Source organism: Tiliqua scincoides, chromosome 1, assembly GCF_035046505.1.
Source record: "Tiliqua scincoides isolate rTilSci1 chromosome 1, rTilSci1.hap2, whole genome shotgun sequence".
In the NCBI taxonomy this organism is placed as follows: Eukaryota; Metazoa; Chordata; class Lepidosauria; order Squamata; family Scincidae; genus Tiliqua; species Tiliqua scincoides.
In genome coordinates, this window is record NC_089821.1 from 121,505,789 (window position 1) to 121,530,737 (window position 24,949).

Consider the following 24,949-nt stretch of genomic DNA (forward strand, 5'->3'; position numbering starts at 1 on the left):
ATGTGACAAAAGCAGTCACAGGGACAGTTCTTATGATAATTATTTTTTTCTTTATAAAGCTACCTTGAAGGTCATTTCATGTGTGACCTTCTGGGGCAGCGCAGACTAGTTTTCAAGTGTGTGAACAATCTTCTGGCGAGAAAAATTCCAAGGAGGGGGTAGACAGGTTGGTCTGTTGCATCAACACTCTCCCTACCAAAGGAGTCTTTGTCCTGTGCCAAAGGAGAATGTCCTTTGGCACATTCAAGTTGGTAGATTCACTGTGATAGATAAGCCACAAGTTTCTTGATGGTTGTTTTTTCTAGTGTAGTAAGTTTAGCTATTTTCATGCAGAGACAATTTCAATCACTATGTGCATCTGTGGTACTGAAATCCCCAAATCAGACACGTTAAGAGACCATTCCTGATGAATGTGTGTCGGCTCACTGCTGGTGTGCACTGTTGAAAACATGCCATAAGGCGTGTCTGTGATCATTACTGCTGGCCCAGTACCGGAGCTGGCCCAGCATGAGCCCGTACTGGGACAGTGTTGGTCGAATGTCAGCGGACTGCCACCTGATGCTCTATGAGAAGAGCCAAGTGATGAGAGATGAGTGGGGGCATGGGGGCACGAGGCATGGGAGATGGCAAGAAGGCGTGATGGGGAGGGAGCAGGGGTGGGTTCAGTGGATTTCTGCTCCACCGGATCCAGAGCCCTGTGTTGGTTCTCGCCGCTAGACACAAGGTGTCTTTCCTCTGTGCGAGGAAAGGTGTCTTCTGGATCCGGCAGAGCAGATCTCTGCTGGACCCATCCCTCCCCCATCATGCCTTCTTGCCTTCTCCCCACCTCTCCATGCCCCTGAAAGCCTCCCCCATGTCCCCACTCACCCTGTCTCATGGAGCATCAGATGGCGGTCTGCCGGCCTCCAATTGGCACTGTTCCAGTGTGGGCTTGCACTGGGCCAGCTCCAGCACTGGGCCAATGGTAATGGTTGCAGACATGCCTTACGGCATGTTTATAGCTGGCACAGAGTTGAGTAGCCCCATTGCAGGACAAATGTCCCCTTCCCCCAAGCAGTTGCCTGACGTGCTCAGGATGCCGCAGTAGCCATTTTTTGTGCTGCTGCAGCCTTTCGCGCTGGGCAGCTCAGGATTGGGCTGTGAGTGCATCTGAACCAGCCCTGAGCCAGTTTCCTCTTTTGGATTATTGATTTATTTTTCACTTCACCCTTCTTTCAAGGAGCTCAGGGTGGTGTGCATGGTTCCTCCCCTCCTTTGGTCCTCACAGCAACGCCGTGAGGTAGGTGAGGCTGAGAGAGAGTAATTGGCCCCAGGTCACTTTTGAACCTGGATTTTCCATGTTTAAGTCCAACTCCCAAACCACTACTCCTGACTGTCCAGTACACCATTCTGGTCTCAAAGTCCTGAACAGCCTTCAACAAAATGGGAAAAAAACAACATACTATATATCTGTATTTTTATGGATGCAGAGTTGTGAGTGCTAATGCTTGATAATGAATACTTGCTCAAGAACTAGAGTCTGCAGTTCTGCTATGAAGGAGTCCATAAACGTCACCTGGCTGAGTTATTTTTAGGGTGGGGGAATGAGTGAATGGACAATTTTGGCCAGATTGCACACAGCTGCATTCAGTTATAAATTTCTTTTTAGGGAAAGATTACATAAGCAACATGATTTTATCATTCTGTACTTTGTGTGTGGGCGGTTAATTATGATCTTCAGTGTCAACACTGCTTTCCCTTTCTTCAGCAGGAGCTCATATGGGCTAATCATATGTTACATGCTAACTTTGGGTAGCAGTGTCCCAGTGTCCATTTTAAATGATCAAAAGAGCTTTGAGATGGAGCAACGTAGAGCAAAGAAGAGGCCGAAGAAGCGGCACCATTTCTTTGGTGGTAATGTTTCTGCACCCAATTGCCCACCCTCATCCCCTGTCATTTTCCTTCTAGAAGGAATCTGGATGTGAATTCATATTAACAAAGATGCACTTGGAAGACTATGAGGAGAAGCGGGCTGGTAGGTGGCTTTGAATAGAAAAACAGCCAGTGAAGAAAGGGTTAAAGCGCTACTACTCCTTCTCCTCTCGCCGCTGTTATTCCACTCTAATTCCCTCACCAACCCTGGTCGGTTTCCTCTTTAAGGGCCCAATCCTATCCAGTTTTCCAATGCCGGTGCAACTGTGCCAATGGGGTGTGCACTGTATCCTATGGTGGGGAGGCATTCACAGAGACCTCCTCAAGGTATGGGAACATTTGTTCCCTTACCTTGGGGTTGCATTGCGGCTGCACCAGTGTTGGAAAGTTGGATAGGATTGGGCCCTAAAACTGGTGTTGGAACAGTGTTGCATGCCTTACCATGCAATGTGTAGTTAGCTTCATAAAGAAGTGAATTTTTTGAAATTACCATTATGGGATTTTGGCGTTTCTTGATATTTGAACTTTTCCTGGCAGACAGAAGAATTGGATCAAATGGAAAATGTTTTCCTATCACATGAACCAAGTGACTAAAAGCCTTTTTCATCCAGCTATGGAGTTAAGATGGAAAAACTCCAGTATAAAAAATAAATGTTGTAGAGTTGTAGACAATTACAAGTGATAGGAAAACTCTTGAACAATATATTATTCTGTTCCCTTACTTTTGTAGTAATGCTTAATGTATTTCAGTTTGTATGTGTTCTCGAAAGTGAACAGAAAAATAAGATGATTGACCTTTGGCTGAACACATATAGTTGATATTTAAACTAAATAGCAGGATACATTTTTTGCTCAGTATTCTACATTTTTCTTTTCACTTTCCCACATCCAAGTATAATTTGTAAAGCTTTTAGAGCCTTTTATCTTATAGTGAGCATTCTGTCTAAGGACTGTTGTCCAAGTATTTTGCAAATCCTGTTTTGCCAGGTGGTCTGCAATAACAGCTTTCTTTCATAAGTATTCTCCATGATTCCCCAAATTCCCATCATGCTGTAGTGTATAATATAAGACGTATGCATGAACTTTGTAACGAGAAAAGAACTGCAATCCGGAAATTCAAAATGTATGGGTAATGCAAACAAACTAAAAGTTTAAAACATGCAAACGTTCTAAAGTATATTTATTTTTATCCTGTGTCCCTAGTAAATTGTATGTTACTGATTCATCCTCGGCATCACCTGGCAGGACAAAGTTCCAAACAACACAGTCCTGGAACGTGCTGGAATCCCTAGCATGTATTCACTGCTGAAACAGAGACGCCTGCGTTGGCTTGGTCATGTCGTGAGAGTGGATGATGGCCAGATCCCAAAGGATCTCCTCTATGGAGAACTCGTGCAAGGAAAGCGCCCTACAGGTAGACCACAGCTGCGATACAAGGACATCTGCAAGAGGGATCTGAAGGCCTCAACAAGTGGGAAACCCTGGCCTCTGAGCGGCCCGCTTGGAGGCAGGCTGTGCAGCATGGCCTTTCCCAGTTTGAAGAGACACTTTGCCAACAGTCTGAGGCTAAGAGGCAAAGAAGGAAGGCCCATAGCCAGGGAGACAGACCAGGGACAGACTGCACTTGCTCCCGGTGTGGAAGGGATTGTCACTCCCGGATTGGCCTTTTCAGCCACACTAGACGCTGTGCCAGAACCACCTTTCAGAGCGCGATACCATAGTCTTTCGAGACTGAAGGTTGCCAATACAAAATACTGATTCATGTATGCATTTTTTGTATTTGTGGTGTTGCTATTGTTTGATCGGTTTTATTGTGACTTTATATGCTGTGAGGCTCCTTGGATGTCTTAAAACATCCAAGAAGCCAAAGTGAGATATAAATGTATGTTATCTTCATTTATGTATTATAAATAAGATGCCAAAGAATTTAAAGAGTATACAAATGACAGCCAGTGAGGTGTAATGAATGGAATCCTTGAACACCAAAATTGTTGGCAACCTTCAGTCTCGAAAGAGTATGGTATCACGCTCTGAATGGTGGTACTTTAAGATAAATTTATCTTAAGGTAATTTAAGATAATTAAAGCAGTATCTTCTAAAGAGAATTTATATAAATTGTTTTATAGATGATATTTAATTCCAGAGGAAGTAGCAAAAATGTACCCTGGGTCATCAAATAACTGTTAGATATGCAAAGAGATTGAGGGAATTCTTTATTATATGTGGTGGATATGTGGAAAGTAAAGAAATATTGGAAAATGATATATATTGTTACAAGAGATATTGAATTGTGTAGTACTGTTCAAACCGGAAATATTCCTCTTAAATGTGATATCAGAAATTGAAGACCAATATAAGAAACATTTTATTGTACATATCAGTATAGCTTCTGCCTCCGTCTGCATGTCAGCGCATTTGAATGCGCCGATGCAGCTCCCGCCTAATGGCACGTTTGTGACACCTTCGGGGCTCCTATACCGGCATAAGTGCCAGTTAGGATTGCGCCCTCAGTTGCTCTCTTTTGCACCTTTTCCATTTCCATTATGTCCTTTTTGAGATGTGGCAACCAGAACTGGATGCAATACTGCAGGTGTGGCCTTACCATCAATTTGTACAACGGCATTATAATATTAGCTGTTTTGTTCGCAATACCTTTTCTAATGATCCCAAGCATAGAATTGGCCTTCTTCACTGCCGCAGGATGCAAATTTGTACTGGAGCAATCTGGATTCAAATCCCCATTGTAGTTGCGAATGGCAATAGGAAAATCACAGCCCAATCCTAACTAGTGCTAGATCAGCAGGGCTGCATTGCCTCCATTGGAGGTGGGACCAATGCGCAGGGCCAGGGCCAGAGGGCACACAAGTCCACTCTCCCTACATACATTCAGTATAATATATGAAATGTCTTAGAGAATAGGCACTAAACAATAGAGCACTCAGGCACCTGGTTCTGGCAAACTGCAGATGGGGTGGCAAGCTTGGCCCAGCCCAAGTCCTTTGGCCCCCAGGGACTGGACCCTGAGATGAAGAATTATACACTGCTTTCCACAAAGCAGTTTGCATAGCAAAATAAATCAATAAATGATTGAGGGGACCCTCTGCCCACCCCTTCGGGTGCACTAGGCACTACTATTGACGTGAGTATTGAGAGTTCAGGGGTCTGCACAGGCATATGCCACCCCTGCCCAGTACTGTTGCCAAATTGCTAGGGGCCCTGGGGCAAACACCTGCATCAGGCTCCCTAAGGAGACCCTGCCCACCTTGATGGCATCTTATGTGGATCACTGGCACTAGTACTGACAGGTCAGAGGTATGTCTGACCAAAAGGGCCCTCTGACTGATGTGGGCCCTTAATCAGAGCTGCACCTGTCTAACTCCTGCTGCCACTGCTGCTCTTTGCCCCCAGTTCATATGTTAAATGGAACTACTGTATTGTATGTTTAGTTCTTAGAGTGTAAACAAAAGTGTCCAACCTCTTCCTTTTGTGTACAGAGTAGAAAGCAAGGGAGTGTGTGAACCTGAGGCTTTCTGCAACTAAACAATTAAACAATTAAATTTAAACTGGGCCATTGTTAACAAACCCATGTTTGCACTCCCTGTGTTGCAAGGCAGATAAGCAACGCAAGTAAGCAACTCAGAACGACTCGGTACACAGGGATGAAGGTTCACAGGCTTTTATTTGAATTGTATACAATTGGTCCACGGGACTCATGTCCAAAGCATGGGCCCCTGTTTGACTGTGTCCGGAACTCTTATACGACTCTTGGCTCTTTGTCTGAAAATCCAGACTTCCTATTCGCCGAAAGTTCGACATCATAAATGGGGCTAATTCCTAATAGGATATAGATAAAATACCATTTACATAGAAGATAGAAAATAGGTGGGCAACAAGTGAGCAAAACCATTGATTGGCTCTGATTTACATACGGGTGGGGTTTTACCTTAAAACTTAGCCAAAATTACACAATTTCCAAAAGTTTTCAAAAAGCAGTAGGGTTCGCTGTAACATCCTCATTAACACAAGAACACTTAAACACAGGTGTGGAGACCCCAATTTGGCATATATTCCCTTCAGACCCTTCCTAATTAGGATGGCCTTGCTTATCTCTTCTACATTCCTTCTCCTGGTTTAGTAAACACTGTGGAGCCCTGCAAATCTCAGTCCTTTAAACTTCTATTAACAATTTTACTGACATAATTCTATATGATTATTGTGACTAGTCACTTTGAGTACATTGGTACTGAGGGATCTATAGTGGTGTATATCCTTGCTAAGAAGCAACCTCTTCCCTTTTAGTGGTTGCCTAGCACCTGCTAAAGTGTAATCTCTTTGAGCTAAGGCTTCAGCCAGCTCTTTGCTCTCTTATATCTTTGAAGCATCACAACAATGTCACCTTCCCTGCTTGTTCATATATCAAACTTTCACTGCATCACATTTTCCTTTTTAACAAATACGAGGCGCGCTCTCTCTTTCTCTGCACCTTCCTAACAAACCTGCACCAATCCCTCTGAACATACGTCTCCATTTCAGTTGCAATTCAAACAAAGAGACTCTAAAAGCAGAAGTTTGTGTTGTCCGCTGTCCTCTAGAATTCATCCCTTGCAGGTTTCCATGGTTAGCTAGCTAGACACTTTGTTAGTTTGCCAAGAAACATTGCCAACTGATAAGCCTTATGTTGAAGCTTTTGTCTAATTTTAAGGCTTTTCTAAAATCAAGCAGTCGAAACTTACTTGTTTCAACTACAATGTTTCCATATATGTGTTTTCTCAGCATTGTAATGTCCTTGGTAAGATGTGTGCTTCTGGCTTATCTATCTTTGCCTTAGATACGACTCCCTTTTCCAAATTCCAAAGTGCATCAACATAGCCTCTGAGGCCCCAAAATCCCAGCTTCTGTGAAACTGGCAAAACAGCTTCTAAATAATTCTTTCAAGCAGCTTTTCTGTGAGACTCCCAAGCGTATGCCTTTATGCTTTAGCCAGACTTTTAAAATGGTTCTGTCTTTGCTTATACTTTACTGGGCTATCCAATGACTTTGCAGTCTAGAGTCAAAGGTCAATGTTCCTCACCTGAAGAATTTCACCCAATTTGAGTTTCTGGGCAAATACATTTCTAGAAATACACCCAAATGATATGCACACATATTTATGTGAACATTTTGTTGGTGTTCCTTAAAAAATGTAATCTGTGTAGCATCCCTTGGTTTTAGCCTGAAGAGTCTTGTTGGAAACTGCACACTTATTGAAAGCAATGGCAAAAATAAAATAATTTTTTTTTAATGAAGAAGAGCAAAATTGCTACAGGTTTTCACAGAGCAGGATTTCAGCCTTGAAGGGACAAGAAATAAGACGGTTTTGAACTGTTACAGTGCTTCTGTTGCACTGCTATAGGATGGATACAGTTCATTTTGGGCAGAAGTCGCTCTAAATGCATTTGTTTTGAAACGCCCCCCCCCCGCCCCAACAGCCATATTTTCCCATTGGTTAACAATTACCAAAGTACTCAACCGGTACTTGATGAACCAAATATGGTTAATAAGCATGGTGTTAAGCACCCACCAATGAATATACACATATCTGACCCAGACTTTGAGCTGCAGGCAGCCAGAATGGGTCTGATACCTCTGGGTAACTTCAAACTAGTGAGGCATGCTGCTGTTTACATCACAAACAATTGTGGAGAAACTCTCAAATTCCTTATGCAGAGGTTCCCAAACTGTGGGTTGGGACCCACTGGTGGGTCTCGACCTGATTTTTGGTGGGTTCCCAAAGGTGATGGAAAAATCAGATAACTAATTACCTCAAGCCCTGAGGCTGTTCAGAAATCAGACACTGTGGTTGCTAATTTCCCTGCAAAGAGCTCAGCTCCTGCAGTTTGCAAGCATGTGTAAATAGAGAGAGAAAAATGTTTGAGGGTCTATTCCTGGTTATTATACGTAAATAAATATTATTTCTTTCCAAATCTTTTTTTTTTTTAATAAAGTATGGTAAACTTGGCAAGTAGAACCAAGAGATGGCATCAAACTGCCAGTATGTTTTATAAGGGGCAAATATATTTGATTTATTTGGTTGTCATGTATTTCTCTGTATCATTTATTATTTATATAATAGTGTATTCACTGTTGTTGTGTTTGTTATGTATGCCAATAAAGGTCTTGTGTGTGAGTGTCATTTTAAAAAATGGGTCCTAGTGCTAAAAACTTTGGGAACCACTGCCTTAATGGATCACTGTAATTTGGTGAAGCAGATTCAGAGCACGTAAACATGATCTATTTATGTCTCCTAATTAGAGAAGGAGACGGGCAGGAAGAAAGATGTTTCTGGGCAGGAGCTTGTAGGGCTCTTTTGAGGAGGTTGCTGGCTGTTGCTCAAGACAACCACATGGATCTTTTGTGCAGTTTGCAGGCTTGTTGTGCAGTTCGCAGGCTTGCCAGTTCTTGCCCACTGATCTGCTGTCACCCATGTAGCCCAGCATTTAACCCATTTCTGCCCAGCCCACAGGGGTACACATTTGGTCCCTGTTGCATATATGCAACGTTGGGCAGAAGTGGCTTAACTTAGCTCTGAGGGGTGGGAGTTTACCACATCCCTACCCGGTCACAAGCAAAAGGGACTTGGGGCCCAATCCTACCCAACTTTCCAGCCCTGGTGTAGCCATGCCAATGGGATGTGTGCTACATCCTGTGGTGGGAGGCTAGTTACGGAGGCCTGCACAAGGTAAGGGAATGTTTATCCCCTTGCCTCGGGACTGCTTTGCTGCTGCACTGGCACCGGAAAGTTGAATAGGATTGGACCTTTGTTGGATCTGAGCGCCAGCAACTGTATGCTCAATCCCTATGAAAATCATGCCTCCTCACACAATCACCTTGCCATGTGAGGAATGGAGTCCAACAACAAGCTCCAGCACCCTGGGATCTCACCATCCACTAAATCAGTGTTTCTCAAACTGTGGGTCAGGACCCACTGAGTGAGTTGTGAGCCAATTTCAGGTGGCTCCCCATTCATTTCAATGTTTCATTTTTGCTACCTGCCTGCCAAGTTATGTGACTGCATTTGGGGAAATGTTACAGGCCTGTACTTTTAACAAGCTACTATGTCTATTCTTTTCACAATGATAGTCAATGGGACTTACCCCTGGGTAAGAGTGGGTAGGATTGCAGCCTAGGATTGTGAACAATTTCCCTGCTTGGTGATGTCAGTTCTGGTTATGACATCATTTCCGGTGGGTCCTGACAGATTCTCATTCTCAAAGGTGGGTCCTGGTGCTAACTGTGTGAGAACCACTGCATTAAATGAATCATGCAGTGCGACCAAAGTGGAAGGAGTTTGTCCTTTCCAGTTAGGGAAAAAGAAAGAAAGACTTTCTCTGGTTTCCCTCTCAGCTGTGGGAAAGTCCTTGTTATTTTTTTGCTCTGGAGTGCCTCATCTTGAAAATATGCTGGCAATTTCCCACTGGGCTGTCATGATCACCAGCCCTCCCCCTCCCTCCCTTCCTCCCTCTCACGCTTTCCCTCACAAATCCACAGATGCCACTGAACATACAAGCGCCCCCTTGGCCACCTTCAGCACTGTGGTGCCAGGTGGGTGCCAGGAGTGGTTGGAGGCAGCTGGAGGGGGGCTTGAGCAGTCCTTGAATAAAAGGGGGGAGGAGAGAGAGAGAGAGAGAGAAGGGGAGTTGCATCTGCTGCCTGGAGGGCAGTTCCATCGCTCTTGGAGTCCAGCGGCAGCCAGCCAGGCAGGCGAGGGACGGCGCTCTCGCTCCAGCCGCTCTCGAGCGCACCGCTGAGGGGCAAAGCAGAGGCGCGCCGTCGGCCTCTTGGAGCCTGGAGCCCGCCTTTCCCTCGACGCACAGCCCGGCCCCGACGCCCCGGACCGCTGGCGGAGTGGCAGGTAAGGCGCCCGCCGCGGGCACTTGGCTGCACTGCACACCCCCTGCCTTCCTGCCTCCCCGCCCCCTCTCCCGGGGGCAGCAGGCGCTTGCGGGCTGAGGGCAGTTGTGGGCGTGTGAGGCTGGGGGTGTTGCCCCCCCCGTGAAGAGGGGCTCTGTGGGGTGGGGAGGAAGGTCCCGCAGCCAGCCCCGCCTTTGAGAGTGCAAATGATGAAGGGGGGTGTTGGGGGGGCCCCGAATCTGGCATTGTTGCTGCTTGAGATCAGTTCATCAATAGGGGACCCAATCCCTCCTCTCCCTTCCTCTGAAATGCAGTGTCACTCTTCTGCATTCTGTCTGGAAAACACATACACACACTTGCAGCTTTTGGAACACACAGACACACACAAGCACACACACACACTTGCAGCTTTTGGAACACACACACACACAAGCACACACACTTGCAGCTTTTGGAACACAGACACACACACATGCACACTTGCAGCTTTTGGAACACACACACACAAGCACACACGCACACTTGCAGCTTTTGGAACACACACACAGACACACACACTTGCAGCTTTTGGAACACACAGACACACAAGCACACACACACACACACTTGCAGCTTTTGGAACACACAGACACACACACACACACACACACTTGCAGCTTTTGGAACACACACACACAAGCGCACGCCACACACACTTGCAGCTTTTGGAACACACACGCACACACTTGCAGCTTTTGGAAAGTGCAAGGCTAAAGAAAGCTGGGGATTGCCCAATATGAAGAGCAACAGGATCTGGGTTTGGCTCTGCCCTTGTTGGATCCCAACAGAAGGTGCACCAGAAGTTCAGGATCGGGCCCCTGGTTGTTAGCTACTGGAGGGCTGTAGCTGCTAACCCTTGTTTTGTTTTTGGTCTAGTACATCTTACAGTACAGTACAGTATTGATGCAATCCAGTGCTCTGCAAGTGGAATGTTATGAGTCATAGATAACCCACATTTCTTGAGCTCCCTCCTTGTCATTCTTGCCTCCCCCCCCCCCCCCAGCAAAAGGAGAGCAGCACTGAGGCTGGATGGATTCGTAGACTACTTAATTCTGAATGACTAGAAGGAAGTCTTAAAAGTAAAAGAAGGTGCTGCCCCCAGAAGCTGCAACAAAATGTGCTGAGGCAGCACTGTAATTTTTTTAATGCATTACATATTCTGGAGGAGCTACCCAAACGTTGCTCTAAATTGCTGAGATAAAAGGCAGCTGCAAAGGTGAGTGAGCTGCAACTGTGATTACCACGGAGATGCCTTCGTTTTTAAACTGCTTTTCCTGAAGTTGTTTTGCATTCAATGGCTTCCTTTACTGAGCATGAAAAATTGCAATTGCTATTTTGAGATGCTTTTATGTCTACTGACAGTTGGCAGCAGCAGGATTTGTTTTCTTCCGTATTAGTCCAAGTGTATGGCTTACTTTGCTGCACGACTGTAAACAGACAGTGCTGGTTCTTTCCTTTTTAAGGGATAGGGAGATGAAGGCAAGAAGGAACCTTGGTTGCCTGGTGTGCTGCTACTACAACGTTTTGATATCCTCACAATACATACCCCAGAATCTATTCATGATGTTCATGAAGGCATTGTACATCATGCAACCTTCATTCTTGGTCCTACACAAATCCTTCAAAAATATTGTATAAACATTTGTAACCCAAAATAACATTTGTCCAATACAAAATAGTAATTATATATTAGAATAGTAATTATACAGTTTAGTAAGCTTCTGCAACCAGACTGTTTCAGTTCCACTCAAAGAGAGTCAGTGTAATTTATATCCACATATGAGGATATAGCAGGACTAACTGTACCCACTTCTTTAAAAAAAAAAAAATCTGTGACAGAGTATCCTAAATTATTTGAAAAGTTGTGTTCTGTAACTTGCATAACATCAAGTACATTTGCATTAATTATTATCTGGTGGTGTAAATCATTGCATTCCAACTTTGCTTTCCTGGGCTCTAGGGAAAAAAGTAGAACCCTGGTGAAAAGTCACAGTGAGATTGCAGGACAGGGGTTCCCATCCTTTAGGAACTTGTGGATCACTGAGGCAAAAATTGGAATCATCATGGACCACATGCAACCCCTCACCTCCCTGCACACAAAAAATACAATTATATTTGTAATAATTAGAGGTTTTGCAGAAATTTATTTATAGATAAGATTTGTGGTTTGCCACTTTCATTGCCAGTTGTGGCTGTGGGTGATCCAGTCTCCACCCTCTTTGGTGTTCAGAGGAGGAGCGCATGCTCAGTGAGATGCTCAAAGTGATAGAAGGCAGTCTTTTTTCTGGGACGTCATGGACCACTTCTCAGGGAATCGTGAACCACTTGTGGACCCCGGACCATAGGTTGGGAACCAGTGTTGCAGGAGATATGTTTCTACACTATTGGCTACTTGGGAACGAGGAGGCAGAATCTAGGGAGGCTACTGGAAGAAGCAGAATGAGGGAAACTACCAACAGGAAATAGCAGAATCACTAGAGGAGGTGTTGATGGTAATCCCTGGTAATTTCTCTGAGGAACCAGCTGTAAATAGCACTTTAGAACAAAGTGCTTGGGGGGGGGGGCGTCTTCAACAGGAAAACACTTAATCAGTAAAGGAAAAACAGACCTCTTCTCCTGATGTGTTGCAGTCCCAATCGAGGTCAAACCCTCACTACTTATTTTTTGAAGCAAGCAGGTCTTATTGTAAGCACTTCTGGTTTGGCCCTCAACAAACCATAGGAGTTACACAGGAACTCAGTTGACCTTTTCCTCTCCCAGCAGGAGGGACTGCAGGGAGCCCCTCCTCTGTTGGGGAGACACAGGGCCCAATCCTTTCCAATTTTCCAGCACCAGTGCAGCCACAATGCTGCCCCAAGGTAAGGGAACAAATGTTCCCATACCTTGAGGAGGCCTCTGTGACTGGCTCCCCAACACAGGAAGTAGGTCATACCCTATGGGCACAGCAGCACTGGCACTGGAAAATTGGATAGCATTGGGCCCTTATTTGATTTTGAACAGGAGTACTTTCCAAGTTGTACTGGTATCATCTCTACCTTGATCCTGCTGATAACACCTGAATAGTGGGGCAAGGGCTTCAGAAAGGTATCGGGGAGGGGAGAACCTCCATATAAATGAAAAGAGAATAAACATTTGTCTGCGCACTTACCTATAACACATGGTCTCTTCCTCTGGAGGGGTTTGCCCTGGGGAGGAGATGGATATATGCCATCTCAGTCCTCACAGCTGATCACTAAAACCTTGCTTTGTGTTTACTGGATATTTGTCTTTAAGCTCCTCTGGCTTCTGAGATAACACCAAGCGTCACCCATCTACCATAGACACTCAAGCACAAGCCAATCTCACAGATAAGTTGAGGGCAGGTCTTGAGTCCCAAATCATAAAATTTTCTATAACCCTTGGATAAGTTGGTTAAGTTCTATGACCCTCAGATAAACTTGGAGGGGGGGGGGTATCTGACTATAATTTTGTCTGATTTGACCCAAGTCCAGATCCTGAAAAATAACCTACCAGTAATTGTTACCTTAGAACTGTACAGTGTCTAAGGCTGCAATTCTAACCACACTTTCCTGAGAGTAAGCCCCATTGCACAAAATAGGACTTACTTCTGAGTAGACCTGATTAGGATTGTGCCCTAATTTATTAAAAATATGGTAAAAGATAATAAGATACGTTTTTATTCATTAACTTTTTAAATTCTGGTCTTCACTATCTTTTTGTAAACGCTATCAGAGTAAGTGCACTCTAAACAATATATCAGTAGAACCATTAATCAAATCCTTCTTTAAGGTACCTGGAGTATTAAGTCAGAGACTCTACATATAACATACAACATATAACACATATCTGGGAGTGTGCAATTCAGTTCACAGCAAAGGGACAAGGACTGAGTGTGAGCAAGCACAACTATACATAGTTGTAACCTGATTTATTGAGAAGTAGACCCATTGCTTTCCATACTTTCCAATGGTGTGCTGAATTGTAACCTCTGACTTTGTTTCAGATGGAAATGAGGCTTACATCCTAGTGTTTAAAAAACCAGACCTCTGCCAAACATTTTCGAAATGTAATAAGGGTGCAGAAGGGTTGAGTGTGATCCTGCCAAAGAGAATGAGGCTTGTTTGATTTAAATGGAAGTGTTGAGCCCTGGCTTACATTTTTTCACAGGAGGAGTGAAAAGGTTAACTTTGGCTGCAGCTTGCAGCCTCATTGCCATGGAGACTAATTACCCTCTAATTATTTCTGCATTGTCCTCTTCCTCTGAATGACCTGCAGATAAGACTAGGAGATAATTTACACTTTATTTATTGGCAGAAATTTCACATTTTATAGGTGAGTATCTATGGTATTTCAGGCCTATTTTTGCAGCCATATGGGCTAGAAACTTTTTTTAATGACTACTGAGATGTTCCACTTCCCAAGTTCTGCATTTGTGCAGAATACACACAGCTCTGAGCATAGGACTGTTTATAAGTAATAAGAGAAGATATCTGTGACCCAGTGTGACCTTTCACATAGAAATAGTTAATATGATCTTCAATGCATTTGATCCTTCTAGCATGTATACTTTCTGTCCTCTGCTTTCAATAATAACAGGATGTGGCCTTTGGAAGTATGGTTTGATCACTGCCATGTTCTTTAACCCAAATACTGATTTGGGGCTGTTTTTTTTGGGGGGGGGGGGATGAACAGCTTTCCAGTGTGCCAAATGATCAGGGTTACTGGTGTTATTTATCATTCACTTAACAGTTTAGTGTTGGGAAGCATTAATATGTATAAAGAATTCATTAATTACAGATTAAGAATGTGGCTTGCTAACTGGAATGTTACTGTAAGGGGAGGGAGTTCAGTGTTGATGGAAACTGAATTGTAAAGAGCAATGTAAGACCAGATGTTTGAGATTATTGTTCAAAGAGGCAAGATAGCAGTAAATGTAGTTTAGCTATGAAACTACCATCCACATTAAAACTATTCAAAACAAATAGGGAACCATAAAAGTTTATGGAGGAGAAGGGTGGAACAGAGATTTAGTTCCGCTACACACCCTTGCTACTCAGCAGGCAGCTCAGACTTTAGATTTGGTTCTTAGCCAATCAGAGGGGCTCTCGGAGCATAGCAGCACTCTCCTCCTCTGCTACAATTACCTCTGCTCAGTCCCAGTGTGGAGGAACACTGCTGTGCTGATTCTTCTGTGCCCAGCTTCACTGATTCCTTGCTGTCCATCAACCTTGGAGCTAGAGTTTGGATATGTTAAGCTGTGATTTCCAGTCAAGCAGGAGCACAGACTTGAGCAGAAGAGAGAAATGCTGCTGTGCTCTGTTTTCCATGCTCATTCCCAAAGTGAATTGCTAGAGGAATGTATGCTGTTTGTGCTTTCCCTTCAACCAACCTTTTTCCCTCTTATTGTGGTGTCCTGTGCTGTTGGGACCCCTGGCAGGTGGTGGGAAGTTAACATATGCCACCCTGTCACCTTCCTGGCTTCTGAGAACTATTTTTCTGAAAAGATTGTCAAAGTTCAACAAGAGATCTTTAAGGAGCCAGCACAGAAACCACACTCTGGGAGTAGTTAATTGATTTTATTTAACTTGGTGCTGCATAAATTTACTTCAGTGGTTCTCAAACTTTTTTGCATGATGGCTCCTTTGACCTACTGGGTCATTAGCTGCGGCTCCTCACTAGGGCTACAATCTTATACATTGTATAGGGTGGTAGGTTTTTTTTTTGTTTTGTTTTGTTTTTTAGAGGATTCTGCAGCTCCCCTGGCTGGTTTCTATGGCTCCCCAGGGAGCTACAGCTCACAGTTTGGGATCCACTGGTATACTTGATTAAGATGAATCAGTTAAGGCAATTTCTTTTGGTTCTTGCAACCTAAAATAATGTCAAGTTGTGCAATGCAATCTAAACAATAAGCATACTTGCTCACTCACTTTTGCATACAATTCAAATTTTAGTGAGCATAGTGGTAGGCCGGAGAAGTTGGTGGAACATTGCAACTTTTCTCTTTATTGCTGATGGTAGGCTTCTCTTTCTGGCTTGGATCTTGCTTGCTGTTTTTATAGTCCCTGAAAATGATGTAATTTTAAGAATAGGACTTTTTTCTAGTATTGGCTAGTTAACTTCTCTGACTGTCCTCATGTTTGTTGCCTTACCTAGTTGACCCTCTCCCAACTCTGTCTATAAAGGCCTACAGGTAAGTAGGTTCTCTTAGTGTCAACATTCCAATTTTTAAAGATACTGTAGTCCCAGGTATTCCTTATCAAGCAAAGCAAGTTCTCCTTTCACATTGTTTGAGTCTCTTTGGTCATCATGGCTCAGTTGGCATCTCTCCAAGGCAGCTCTCTGTGCTGTTCTCTAGTTCAGCCTTTTGAAAGCAAATTCAGTGTAACCAATTTTCAGTTATTCCAAACTCATACAATACAGAAGATAATGAAATCGGAAGTGCCAGTTTTTTTTACTATTTTCAGAAGTTTGGAGGCATGGAGAGCCTTACAGAGAGTCAGCAGGCTCCCCAGGAAGCCGGCACTGTCCAAGGTAAGGGGGAAAAATCCTTTATCTGCCAGCAGCAGCATGACTGCAGTGTTCACATTGCTGACTTGCCCTTTCCCCGTCCCTTAAGGGGGCAGAGACCGGGCTTTCCTGGCTGGGGCATTGTGATGCACCAGTCTGGGAACCTCTGATCTATACAATAATAGACTCAGGTGCATATGATTGAAAAAACTAACCAACTGCTGCAGCCAGGCCTCTGGCAACTGTTACTTGGCTGTCAGATGATTTGCAATAGCACAACAGCTCTGCTGGAAGGAGATGGTTGACAACCCCAATTGTGTGTTTCTTTTTCAGATACTGCTATACCATGCAATAAAACCTTGACTGCATCACACTCCGTGTTCCTTGTTAGCAGACAGGGATCCTTTCTTCCCATTTTAGTTGTTTCTTACCTCAGCTGGTCTCAGAGAAGGGCTCTGCAGAGGGAGGGGCCTCTCTGCTTCCAACATCTGCAGCATCCTCACTCTGGGACTCTGGGCTCATGAGATTATTAGCTTTTAATTTGGTCTACATTTTAAAGAATAAAACTTGGGAAAAATCTTTAAAGATGAGTTCTTTGACTGGTGTTCGATACGTCAGTAAGGAACCATTAAAATCACCATAGTTACTGTAGTGAAATTTGGGCATGCAATTTTAGGCTAGCAATACCCACCTTCATTAACAAACACGCCTCACATCATGTAGCAATACAGAATAATTTGCCATGTGGTCAAAATAAGAGTTACCACAAAATTGGTTGTCTGTTTCCATCCAGGGTATGACACAATTGGCTCACTTTGTGTGAGGCTACAGCTGGGACTGCTGTTAGAGAGCAGTTACAGCTGTAGTTTGTATTGGACTTTCTCCTTCTCACTCACTGGAAGTAGTTGATGCTGCCTGTCAAAATAAGATTTTGTATTGCTGTCATGCTTTTAAGCATGCTTTAAAGAAAGTAAAGTGGTTCTGGGCCAGTTATTGATGAAAGGTGTCCTCAGGTTTGTGTATAGGAATGTCAGCTGTATATCCTCCATTGACTTGGCTGCACACCTTATGAGAATTGCGACGGAGTGTAAGGATGTTCAAGGATACAATCCTATAACCTGGTTTTAACTGCACTGAATACAATGGAACATACATCTGAGCAGACATGCATAGATTGCATATAAAGGAGTAGGCTTTCAGCTGTCAACAGCTACTAGGTAGAATGCTCTGGCCCAATGTCTTATTTATTTTGATCTACAAACTAACCTGTTTATCTGAAGTTGTCTAAAATGTGGGCAGCACATGTTAAAATACATAGAAAGCAATAGAATTGCTTCCCATTTCTGTCTCTGGAATAACTGGCTACCTACCTTCAAGAATGGCTGCCTGCATTAACAAAAACAAACAAAAAACCTTACTCCCAAACAGCACAGAAGCACTCTGAGGAATGGAGGAGCTGCAGGAGCTCCAGCTCCATGGCTCCTGTTTTTGTGATGTGCACATGGTGGAAAAAAGACATATACTTGACACTTCGCAGGGCAGAATTCTCCATATACTATATTTTTAGCATCCCTCCCCTACTGTAAGGACTCAATGCAATTTTAGCTAGTCAGTCATGACTGAGTCCCATTTAAAACAGTGAGATTTAAACAACAAAGAGTCCTGTGTGACACCTCAAAGATTAACACAGATTTATTGTAATGCAAGCTTTTATGGATAAGAACCCGTTTCATGAGATCTATGCAGTATTATCCTCAGCTGGCAGATGTAGAAAAAGTGATAGTGAGGCCAAAAGTAGGGTTTGAATTAGTTCCACTAGTTTCAATCGGAGTTAATCACAACTAACTGTGACTAAGGGTGCAATCCTAACCCCTTATGTCAGTGCTTTTCAGCACAGACATAAGGGCAATGCAGCTCTGAGGTAAGGGAACAAACATTCCCTTACTTTGAGGAGGCCTCTGTGAGTGACACCCAACTGCAGGATGCAGCACACGTCCCATTGGCACTGCTGTGCCAGTGCTGGAAAGCACTGACATAAGAGGTTAGGATTGCACCCTTAGTTATTTTTAGGCTGGTTTTCCACCTATGTTGGCCTTTAAAGTGGCTTCCATTAAAAACCAAAAACCAACAATAACAATAGTAATAATAAAAATAAAAACATACAAAAGTTAGTAGATAAAAACAGCTCTGAGGTCTTTTGTATCTGCCACCCTTTCTCCACAGATGACATCATTGTTTAGGAAAAACATCATGTATGAAAAATACATGGTGATTCCAGACCATTCCAGAGATTCTCCATTACGGAGATTCATGCAACCTTTTGTTGGGTTTTAAGTATCCTACAAGGCTGTTAGCATCAGAAGATCCCTGTTGGATCACACCAGCATCCTGTTTCCCACAGTGACTAGTGTCTCTGAAAAATCCACAAGCAGGAAATGAAGGGAATACCCTTCTCTCACCCACTCCTAGCAACTGGTATTCGGAGGCGTATTACCTCTAAACCTGGTCATATATAGCCATTATAAATAACAGAGACTCATTTCTCTAGAACCAGCACTCATGGCCACACAAAAGCACCTTTAATTGGCAGAAAGCCCAGATCCATTTCACTACCCCAGCAAGAGTACTTAGCATATAGGTCCCCTTAGGATCAAGCTCCATAGCAGCCATAAACACCATCTGTCACTTGAAATTTTGGAAGCACAATCAGGGAAGTGCTTTCCTCAGGAAATTTAAGATCCCCAAAGCATATGATATACTGGAAAATATACAAATATATAACAGCTTGGTTCTTTGCTTAGAGCTTAGGCAAAATTTCCAATGAAAGCTACTGGCCTCAAGACAGGACATTTGCCTAAGTGACTGCACTGTTGTTTTACTTGGTGTTAATTGGTAATTTTTGTATAATTGTATAAATTTTGTATAATTCATAACTGGTATCGTGAAACCAGAAATGAGCCAAACTGAGAACCCCATATCCAAATACAAAAAGTTATAGGATACTTGTCCCTCAGTCAGATCAGACTTAAATCTCTAGCTTCTATGTTTAAAAGGGACTGGAACAAAAGGAGAAATCCAGATATTCTTGTTGAACATAAGGGAATTGAGAACTAAAAGTGGCTGGCACAGATTCTTTTCAAAAGAGGAACTCACCGAGTTCTTTGTGATCTAGCATGTTTTCCATTGTATTTTTGTACAAACTGTCATCATCTAGAGACTACTTAATAAAAGCCAGTAAATTTATATTATCATAATACAGTTCCTGTTGTGTGTTTGATCTTAATATTTTGAGTCAATTTTGGTCATGTTTGCATATAGTGATTCTTACTTTAGAGCTCCTTAAGAGCAGGCTTCTGTTTTTTCACTTACCATACTATGGTGATTGAGCCACTGTCATGTGGCAAGCGTAATAAAACTAAACTTTCTTCCCTGCACTGGAGGTGGAGATCATCCTGGCAGATGTGAGATGATCCTGACTCTCTCTCCAGCTCAGTGGTTGAGAAGAAGTCTGGAAATGTTTTGGTCACTCATTGTTTTTCTAAGGCAATCAGAGCATCTCAGCTATGCAGGCAAGCTCTCTACCATCCATTCCTGCTCCATCAGGAAAGGGTCTGTGTTCAAGCAACTAACAGCTCAATCCTAACTCTTTTTGAGCTGGCACAGCTGCCTCTGCATCAGTTCATAAGGCACTTTTCTGGCTACTTGTGAGCTGGCAACACCAGGCCAACAGCTTCTGTGCATACAAACATTTCTTCTTCAGTGTATACAAACTTTTTTTTTTCTATTTGCATTGTGTTGCATTGCAGGCATCAGTAACAAATGCTAAGTCTTAAGCAACTTCAGGAAGATAGTTTGACAAGCCTTGGCTCAGAAGAAGCATATCGCCTATTGTGTTATCATTGTGTTAGCCTATTGTGTTATCATCGCGACAAGACCCAGAGCGGGCGAAGACAGTCTCTGCTTGGCTTGGGAGTGAGCTTTTCCGGAGCTTCCGCTCAGCTGTCTTTGGCCCTCTCCAGGCCCTGTTGCATCATGTTATCATTGTGACAAGGCTCAGAGTGGGTCAAGACAGCCAAGCAGAGGTTTGGGTAACAGGCTTTTCTTGACCCACCAAACAGTGGCTTGCAACCCACAGCTTGGGAACTGCTGCATTATGACCAGGGCTTTTTTTCTAATGGAACGCGGGGGGACGGAGTTCTGGCACCTTTTTGCAGGGGCCCCTCCCCTTTGGAGGCATGGGGGGGGGAGCAAAACAGAGGCATTTGCTGGGTGGGTGCTGGGGGGTGCAGGGTGGGCGGGCGCCTGGCCCCTGCCTGATTGCACAACGACCCCCTCCTGCCCCCATCTCCAAGCTCTCACCTGAGCCCAGCCTGCCTCCCCTCCCCCCGCACTCTGCTTCCCAGCGCAGCTTCCAAGCCAGTGGAGGGCACGGGGGACACGCGCCGACGCCGAGGAGGAGGACAACGGACAGCCAGCCAGCCAGCCAGGGAAACAGGCTGTGGCACCCATGGAATGCCCAGGTACTGGCTTGGTGGAGGAGGAGGGGAAGGAAGCTGGCTGGTGCAGCCCCCATGCCAATCTGCAGCACAAGCCTAGGTGTGTCTACTCAGAAGTAAGTCTCATTGTGCTCAATGGGGCTTGCTCCTGGGAAAGGGTGCATAGCCTTGCAGCCTGAGAGCCCAAGCCTATGCATGTCTACTCAGAAGTAAGTTCCATTGTGTTCAATGGGGCTTACTCCCGGGAAAGTGTCATAGCCTTGCAGCCTGAGTAGACAGGCAGAGGAGGGGCTCTGAGGCTGCAGTCCTCTCCACACCTTCCTGGGAGGAAGCCCCACTGCCTCTAGTGGGACTGACTTCTGAGGAGACAGGCACAGGATTGGGCCCTGAGGCTGCCATCCTATCCACAGTAAGCCCCATTCACTAAAGTGGACTTCTGAGTAGACATGCATAGGATTGGGCTCTTAGGCTGCAATCCTAGGCACTTTCCTGGGAGTAAGCTCCATTCTCTAGAATGAGACTTACTTCAGAGTAGACATACCTAGGATTGGGCTCTTAAGCCTGGCAGAGATATATATCTGCACCTGTTTTCACATGCTAAGGGCAGGTGAAAAGGGATTCTACTTGTGTACAACATGCTGTCCAGCCTTGCCAGAGAGCCTCCTCATCCTTCCCCCATAAGCATGCCCTCTGCCACCCAGCGTTTGCAGCTCCTCTCCAGCAATGCACAGCAGCTGCTCAGGGCAACAGAGAACATACAATTGCATGCCAAGCGCCTTCCCAAAGACACAGAGTATTCTGATACCTGAATTAAACCATATTTAATCGCTTGTTTGCAAACGTAGCTGTTTCTATGTGCACCTAAGGACACCTCTCTTGTAAGAATTCCTTTTTTGTTCTTACTCCCACAGTTGCTTAGAGTAATTTTATTACATGGAACTCATGTAGGCCATTTTTCAGAATCCATTACTGCTTCCTCTCCTGGAAGTAGTGCCACACTACATACTACACGCTACAAGTGCACCTGTACAGTATTTTTCCCCATGTGTAGAAAAAATAGCTAGGGGAAAAGGGGATGTGGAGATTGACAGCCCAATCCTATGCATGTCTACTCAGAAGTAAGTTCATCTTTAGGGGGGAAGCACATAAAAAATATTTTATTTCTCCAATAAAAATGGTTTATAAATAAATAAATAAATAAATAAATTAAATAAAAAGATTAACAAGTTGTGAGTTCCTGCACCTTTTTATTTACAAAAAAAGCACTGATTATGACAATTATATTGGAAGCTTATTGGAAGCCACTTAGGGCGCAATCCAAACCTGCACTAGAGCAGGCAAGCCAGGAGGCTTGCGCTGCATCCAATGCAGGTTCATTGGCTGCAGTGGCTCAGCCAGGGGCAGGGGGAAGCTCTTCCCCTTATCCCTGGGCAAGGGCTGCTGGCCCCAATGGGTCTCCTCGGACCAGTGCCACCTCTGGAGGTAGCACAAGTCCAAGGAGAGTGGAGCAGCTTGAAGCCGCTCCATTCTCCATGGGGACGGGGGTTGGGATCTGGCATAACTGCTGGGTCCCAGCTTTGCTCCTGGCACCCCGCGCACCAGCCCCTGGGGCCACCCATCGCCTGCCTTCCCCCCACCCAGAAACACCCTCTCCCGCCTCCTCCCCACCCCCCATGCCTCCCGTTGCTGCTTGTGTTGGCGCGGGTGTGCTGACACAGGCAGCAGCAAAGAAGCCGCCGTGGTGGCTTCTGCCAGCCTCCGCACGTCAGCACATCTAAATGCACCAATGCAGCTTCCTTCCACAGAGGTGCAAACGTGCTTTACGGCATGTTTGCGACCCTCCTATAAAGACCCAAGGGACTTGGGCCGGCATAAGGCGCAGTTAGGATTGCGCCCTTAAAAGTTTTCTTAATGTACCTAAAAGCCTAAATTTAAATAACCAGATGACCAACAGCTGTTTTCTTGCGTGTACCTAGGATATTGGCTGTCTCTTCCCTCTCCCTCAGTATACTTTACGTACATGGAAAGGAAATCTGCAATCAAAAACTTCTTCCTGCTTGTGGCTCTTTGTTACTAAATGCAGCAATTGTGATGTGGGTGACCATTGCAAGTGACAGGCTCTTTGTCCTGTTTAGTGTGTTGTGGATTATGTAGTCAAGCTATAATTTTCCTTAGAACCTGTTGCTCTAGGTCTTTTTTCATGGGCTTTATAAAATTTGGGTTTCAGAATTAAGGGCGTGATTCAACCAAAGTCAAGCATTTTCAAGTTGTTTTTTTTCCAATGGTAGAGCTAAGCATATGTTTAACTTTGGCTGGATTTTGTGCCAAATATATCCCAGACAGAGCAAAAGAAATAGACTTCTTTTTGCATCAGTGCTAGAAGCCCTGGATGCAATCCCATGTTCTTCTTCTGCTGCTCAAAATGACAACTGATTAGGCCCTTAGCCCACAATTTTCAGCACACTTATATGGGAGTAAGCCCAATTAATTCATTAGACTGACTTAGTGAGAGGTGCAAATAATAAGTGAGAGCTGCAAATTGTTTAAAAGTCTTACCATTAGTGATAAATCACAAGAAATGGTCTGCATTTCAGGAGGCCTAGTAAGTGTTTCAGGCATTCCAATCCTATGCTGGACCGGGCTGCTGGTTATAGCAGTTTGCGACTGCGCTACAGCATTCCACTGTCAGAAAATGGCTGCCAATGGAGCGCAGAGTGGTCCGCCAGCAGCTGTTTTGAGATAGCTGCCACAAGAGGCGGCAGCACTCCCTGGCAGTTGCTGGACCTTGTTGCACCTGCTGGAGCAGGTGAAAAAGCAACAGGGGAGAAACTAGGCAGGAAGGAGGGAGGAATGGAGCAGGGAGGCTGTGGGAGGGGATGGATCCAGCTGCAATCACACGTGCCAGACCCTATCATCTCTTTTAGCAGCCTCTCTGTTCTCTTTTCGTCTTCTGACTTAAGACAGCTAAAGAGCTGGTGCAGCTCCAAGGAAACCCATTACAAAGCAGGAGGCTTACAGAGAGGTAAATCTCTTCTCCAGAGGCTCCCAATCTGCCCTTCCCCACTGGATACAGCAACAATAGTACTCAACTGTTTTAAACTAACTGTTAAAATAACTGTTGTGTAATGTCATTTGTATGGGAGGAGGAGACTGCCTAACTTACAAAAGAAATAGGTGAAATGATCTTTTTCAAACCACAGGAGGTCTTGGGGTCAGCCTCTTAACCAAAATCTGAAATCTTGACTTTGAGGTGATTTTCTTGTCTCATTTCATATCAAAAAAATCTTTGGGGTTACACAAACATTTCCTATCCAGTTATCATTTCTCTTTTTATATTAGAGGTTGAATATTAATTTTATTCTCCAAAAGTTCATATATCTTATAACTTGTCATATTAAAGAAAATAATGCATCTTCTAATCTGATCTTTCTAACATTTAAAAATTTATTTGTGACAAGTGAGGGAAAGGGTCTCTGGAAAATTCCTCTCAGAGTGAAAGTTTAACTCATACTTTATCCAAGTTACTTCATCTGTAGTATAATGCTATTGGCTTGCATGGGGGGGGGGGGAATCTTCCAAAGACTTTTAGGAATGGTGTTCAAACAGCAAAACTGTTGAGAAATATCAAGGTAATGTTATGTTTTAAATTTGCTCCAATCTCTTTGTGTATAATTCCCATAAAATTACTATTTTGATGGTCAAATTATTATTATTCCATAGTGACTCTGGTTGGGATTCAGAAAGTTATGTGTGAGGTTTCATGTTTCTTCGAATGTAAAATGTTGGCCACACAGAAATGTATTTTCTTATACTTATGACCTATTCCAACCAAATTCCTACTGTAGTTTTGCTTTCCTTAATTCAAACAAAAGTCTGATACTGTATTTATGCTGCTACGTATAATTGTTCCAGTATTCATTTCTGTTTACTGATCAGTTCAGACAATACAGTTTCAGCTCAATGCTTCGCTTTTTGAAAAAGTGTATAACATGATAAGTTTTTTCTTTGTCCCTCTGTTTTGATTATTTCTTGTACACTAGCATGTCTAGAGACATTCTTATCAGGCAGCGCATTTATAATGCATGCACTTCCTTGGTTTTGGAACA

At 44.0% G+C, this 24,949-nt stretch overlaps 1 protein-coding gene across 2 annotated transcripts in view; it reads left to right on the forward strand.

Annotated features, from left to right (window-relative positions):
• The first annotated feature begins 9,562 nt into the window (after positions 1-9,562).
• The window catches only part of SPATS2L (spermatogenesis associated serine rich 2 like), an 80,366-nt gene continuing 64,979 nt past the window's right edge, over positions 9,563-24,949 (forward strand). The window contains exon 1 of one of the 2 annotated variants that reach the window (XM_066636120.1): positions 9,563-9,802. The gene's annotated coding sequence lies outside the window, so the exon portion shown is untranslated. Of the gene's footprint in view, positions 9,803-16,307; positions 16,372-24,949 lie in introns of those variants that run through there. The other variant, XM_066636100.1, reaches the window with a different exon arrangement.